A 6,000-nucleotide genomic window follows, 5' to 3' on the forward strand; every position below is an offset into this window, starting at 1 on the left:
GGCCAGGCATATGGGCCCTTATTCTGATCTAAGCGGTAACGGCCGCATGCGGCCGTTCCGCCGATGTTTTCGCTCTGCGCATGTGCAGAGGGCACTCTGCGCATGTGCAGGCGAAATCGCCGCACAATTTTTTTTAACGCCGCAAAGGGGGTGGATAGGGGCGTGAGGGGCTACTTAGCCTCATTTCCCTATGCATACGCCCCGCGTTTCATGGGCGTTCCCATGCAAACGCGGGGCGTACGCATGGTAATGAGGCTGTGAGGCATGTGTTGGGGGCGGGCATCTGACATCGCCGGATGTCAGCTGCCCGCCCCCATACATGCTTTCACACGGACAAGTGTCCGTGAGGTCTATGGGTGCGGGAGCTGGTGGAGCGTGCGGCCCTGCCTTCGATGGTCGGTGACCATCGAATGCAGGGGGCTGCTCCAAGATGGTGGAGGCGTATCCCCCGCCATTTTCATGCGGACCGCCACATGTCCGCGTACGGACGGCCGTGGCGATCCGTATGGAAGGCGGGGATTCGCCTGCACGGTCGGAGCCGCATATGCGGCTCCGGCCGTTCCAAGCAGAATAAGGGCCATGGTTTTGTCCATTAGAGTGGGTATATGGAGAGAAACCTCAGAGACTCACAGGAAATATCTGTCATCACAGAACAACCTGCTGCCACTAACAGCAATCTTATGCTGTGTACACACGGTACAATCCAGCATGAGATTTTGTCTATATATCGTATGCAGATCGCACAGGTTTTTTACCTTGCGATCCCAATGCGCGCTCCCATGGCAGCACAAATCGAAACCCAGATAGACAGGGCAGCAATGACTATATAGTGCAGATTGTATGAATTGTATGTAAAGAGTACAGATAGCAAAGATTGTATAGCACTCAAATCTAATGGTGTGTACACACGGCAGCTTTGCCGTGCTATGCGAGTCCCGATGCGACCAGATCACACGGCATGCAGTCAGTGGCACAATTTAGACTATATAGTGCACATCTGCACTATATAGTCTTGCCTGCCCTCTCTATCTGACTGCCGACTTGCGCTCACACAGGAGCGCGCATCGGCAGCGCATCGGGCTCGCAAGCCCTAAAAAAGCATGCGATCTGCATGCGATATGGCTTCCGATGTTCACTATATTGGCAACATCGGAAGCCATATTGCCCCGTGTGTACACACTATAAAGGTGTGTACACACAGTGAGATTTTCTTGCTATTCGACTTAAGATCCGAGTGCTATGCAATCTTTGCTATCTCTGTACTTTTAACATACAATCCAAACAATCTACATTAGATTTGCATTATATAGTCATTGCTGCCCTGTCTATCTGGGTTTCGATTTGTGCTGTCACGGGAGTGCGCATCGGGAGCGCAAGGTAAAAAACCTGTGCGACCGGCATGCGATTTTGACTATATAGTCAAAATCTAATGTCAAATCTCACTGTGTGTACACAGCCTAAGTCGAATAGCAAGGGAATCTCACCGTGTGTACATACCATTACCGTTGAATAAACCTTTTTGTTATTAGTTCAAATACTGATTTTGTTTTTGTTTTTTTTACATTTTCTTTCATGGTTTAAAGGAATGATTAGAATAAACGAGGCATTGGGATCGCTTTACTGCATTTGTCATTTGAAGCATTTTAATGAATGGTTAGGATTACACCTAATGCTACCTGGGACTGGGAGCGCATAATGGATATCATTTAAAGTTTAGTACAAGCAGGGAGCACAGAGGGGTGTACCACCAATCACCTGCCCAGCATGCATGACGCGGGGGTGGTATGGTTGCTGCTCCAACATCACCCATTTCCATCCTTTGTATGCCTGGAGAGGCACTGCGCTACATTGAACGGTGATGGTCCTGTCCTTTAGGATGTGCCTGGAGATCCGCTTCCTTTTCCTGGTGCTTGTTCTGTGCAGTAATGACATCACATGATGAGGTGTGCTCATCTAGGGCTCCTCTGTGCAGATGGAAATACCCACTTTTCGCTATACCCTTAACTCTGCCCAACATCTCCCCCAGGCCTGTGCAAGCAATGTTTTTTTAATCTGGGGTAAGTTATTGAAAGCAAAAAAACATTGGCAAGGTTAGTTTTGGCATCAAGTTTTTCACATCCTAAATGATTCCCAAAGCTAAATTCAGAACATTGACTGCACCAATGTCACCTCCGTCCAAAAAAAGGTGGAAAAGCCTCATGACACCCCTTGTTTTCATCACCCTAGGGGAGTGCCCAGCACTCTGAGATGCTGGGCTACCCCTAAGCTCTCCCTGCACTGTGAACAGACGCCGTACACATATGCTGAGTACCCCTCCTTTCAGCACTGCTACTGAGATTACATTTCCACGTACAACTGTAAAAATTAGGCTTCAGGACCATCCTTACATAGTATAAAAGAAAGTCCCCGACGCACTAATCTTGAAAACCACTGGACGATTTTTTTGTGCAGTTTTCCGTTTTTATGTAGCGCAGTTCTCAAGGTAGGTTTAGGTATATTTACCATTGGCCTAAACCATATAGTAGCCGAGCAATAACGATTTCAATGAATCAAGTTTATCATTGACGCCAGCCATGCAAGCTCACAGGACAGTGTATAAAGCAAGGAAGAACGCAGCACTCGCCCATGTACCCATGCGGAGCAGTGCTGGGTCGTTAGTTCATTATAAAGGTCTCGATCTGGTCCATTGTTCCCATATGCTAGTATAAGGAGGACCCAAATTCATTTTCAATACAACATTTTCAGAGCTTGACTGCAGGATCCTTCGTCATCTTCAGATGGCGTTCGTTTATGCTCCCCTGCGCCTTCCTATGGGAGAAGGCTTGGGTTGCTAAGATGCATCTGCCCGTTTGGCTCCTTCTGTCAGAAGTCATGCCTGCGTGAGCCAAAGTTCATGTAGCACAGATCTAGGAAAGGAATCATGGGGATAGTTGACCTTTGGATCAGCTGTCTCTACTGGGTAGCAATGTTGAATTGTTCCAGTGATTTTGTATCTATCTGCCATTTAGCCCCTGAGAATTGACGTTATGAGTAGGCCCCTAAGACTGATGTGAGGCCCCTCGGAGGTTAGAGGGTCACCCATTGAGGCCCCACGCTGTATCAGGTGACTTATCTCCAGGAGAGAGTGCCTGCTGCATGTTTGGATGTGACTTCTGATATAACTGGCATTTGGCAAAATAGCCGAGTGCTACATTGTGATACATTGTCAGTCAGCAGACCAGTGTTCTCTGTAGAGCCATGACTGCAATTTCTACCAGGTTAAGATCTCTATATAATCAGCTGTCTCCATTACCCCGGGGCCTACTCAACAAACAAAGAGGGAAATTTGCAGTGTTGTTATATCTGCTCATAGAGTCTGTCAAAAATGAAGGCACTGTAAGGGTTAACCAGAATGACTTGTGTCACTGCCTGAGAGTCAGTGCATTCTATGAATTCTAGTGTGCCCTCTATGGGTGGCCAATGGAAATGCATCACTGCCTACACACAGACCTGTTCTGCAAACATCTGGTATGTGGAGGTGCAGCATTCACAGAGAATGAAGTGTCCAAATCAGGGACACACCCATGTGTTTGGGTATAGCTGAGGACAAGGCATCCGCTCCACACTGCTATACATTACACTGTGAGGTTCTAACAAGGCAGCAGAGAATCACGTACAAGGGATCAGAATTCTACTTGATGGAATATGTATTAAAGCAGTTATATTGGGGGAAAAAACTACTTTTAAAACTTGAAATGAGTAAGGCAAAGCCACAATGACTATCGAGCTGTAGTGCAGTGGTTTCCAATATGTGCACCTAGGTACCCTGGGGTTCAGCGAGACTCTTGCAGGGGTGCCTTGGGTTGGTGGTCCAGGATTAAATAAAATTATTTATTGTCAAAGTTATAGGCAAAACCAGTGGACAATCATTAGCACAACTATACACATAACTGGTCCTAAAGATGACCGCTAGGCACAATATACTTATACCTCTTTCACATAAAATTACCTAGTGAAGCAGTTCTACCCAGTAATTTGTTCAGTGTGAAAGGGTCAACCCGGGTCTTAAATTCCAGTTCGCTGACCCTTTTCTTTACCAGAGTCGGTGACCCGCGATTTGTAACCCAGGTTGACCCTCTTAAACTAAAGAAATACCCGTGTAATTCAGCAAATTAAATGGTTGACATTTTGAACCCGGTAATTTGCTGCTCAGTGTAAAAGGGGGTCAGACTGTACCCGGCAAAATGACCCGGCTCTCAAAGTGTCGGGTAATTACTGGGTCACATGTCTGAAAGGGGTATACATTTATTTTATTTATTTGCAAATTTATCAATAAAGAAATTAGTCTTAGGGGTGCCATGAAAACAAAGCTGATACGCTAGGGCGCCGTGATTCAAGAACGTTTGGGAACCACGACTGAAGTGTTTAAGGGGCCCATTTATCAGGAATCACATATTCAATGGGATCTGGGCAGGATATTAGCACCCAGGGCCACAATTCAATATGCGATTACATTGACGGGATGTACTTAGAAGTACCAGCAGCGACATAGACTTTGAAGCCACTGCGATGTGCTCAGAGCGTTAATAGGGGCGCATGGTCTTGTTGATCACGCATGCACAGCGGCCATTTCAGTGGATGGTTTCGCAACCGGAACTACATATGCGGTAAAGGCTACAACCTGCTACCACCACCATGACATTCCATGAATTGATAAATCTGGCAACATGGCAACCCCTTATAGAAACCTTTGGGGATGCAGCTGCTGCCAGGAATGGTGGGATTGTAGTATCGGAAATGCCAGCTGCCGGCCCTCCTACCTACATTTACTTTTTTATAAATGGGCCGCTTAGTGCTTTAGTACTTAGTCCTATATTATGGTATATGATATAATTCTCATGTTAGCAAATCCAGGTTTTCTGATCTCTCCCAGCTATCAATAATGCTCAGACACAAGGTAACAAGATAACATGCGTGTAACAAGTGCGCGATAACATGTGTAATAAGTGCGCGGTAACATGTGTGTAATAAGTGCGTGGTATCATGTGTGTAATAAGTGCGCGGTAACATGCGTGTAACAAGTGCCCGATAACATGCGTGTAATAAGTGCGCGGTAACATGTGTAATCTGGTTGTGCCTCTTTCCATACAATTTTTTGGGGAATGTGGTCAGCAGGTCAACAGTCAATAAGTCAATCACTATTGGTCAATGGGCCATAGGTCTCCACATGAAAGGTTGACATACCTACGTCAACCTGGTCAAAATGTCAACACATGCAATAGGTGAGCATGGCGAGTGAAGCGAGTCATGCGAGGGGACACGGTACATTTCTACTGTCCCTGTCGTTGTATGTCAACATAGACACAAAAATGTGAACACCTCATGTCGACCTTTTTCATGTTGGGATATAGCTTGTGTCGACTTTTTGACCCTGTCTACTTAAGACACATCAACCTTTTTAATGTGTCGACCTATAGTGGTCAACCTTCTTATTGTTCACACTATAACCATACTTGCCTACTATTGAAAACTAGTTTCAGGGACATTATAGTTGGTAGTATAATTTTTCACAGCGCCCCATTGAGGGGGCGTGTCATGCTCCACACAAACGGCGTCTCTAGTTCCATATATGGAGAGAGATTGTGAACTTGACACCTAGAAGCGTGGCTGTGTAATCTAAAATGACTTATATCCAAATGTAGATGAGCCCCAAAGCAGTTAGTAAGAGCTACTGTACTTGGTAAAGTGCTGGGAAATGGTGCTGATGATTCAATGTAAATGTATCTTTCATTCCTTTTATCCCAAAAAATGTAACAGTGTAAAGGCCCCCATACACTAGGGCGACTTGTCCTGAGGACAAGTCGCCCCCGACTTCCCCCTGAGCTTCCCCGGCAGCTCCCCGGGGGAGCTTGATAAGATTGGCACTTGATGCGCCATTTTTTACATGTGATAAATCGTCTTGATTTATCACATGTAAACCCGGGGAGCAGGGGGGGGGCTGCAGAACAGGGCTGCTGGTGG

Source organism: Crinia signifera, chromosome 9 (assembly GCF_055691185.1).
Source record: "Crinia signifera chromosome 9, ASM5569118v1, whole genome shotgun sequence".
Classification (NCBI taxonomy): Eukaryota; Metazoa; Chordata; class Amphibia; order Anura; family Myobatrachidae; genus Crinia; species Crinia signifera.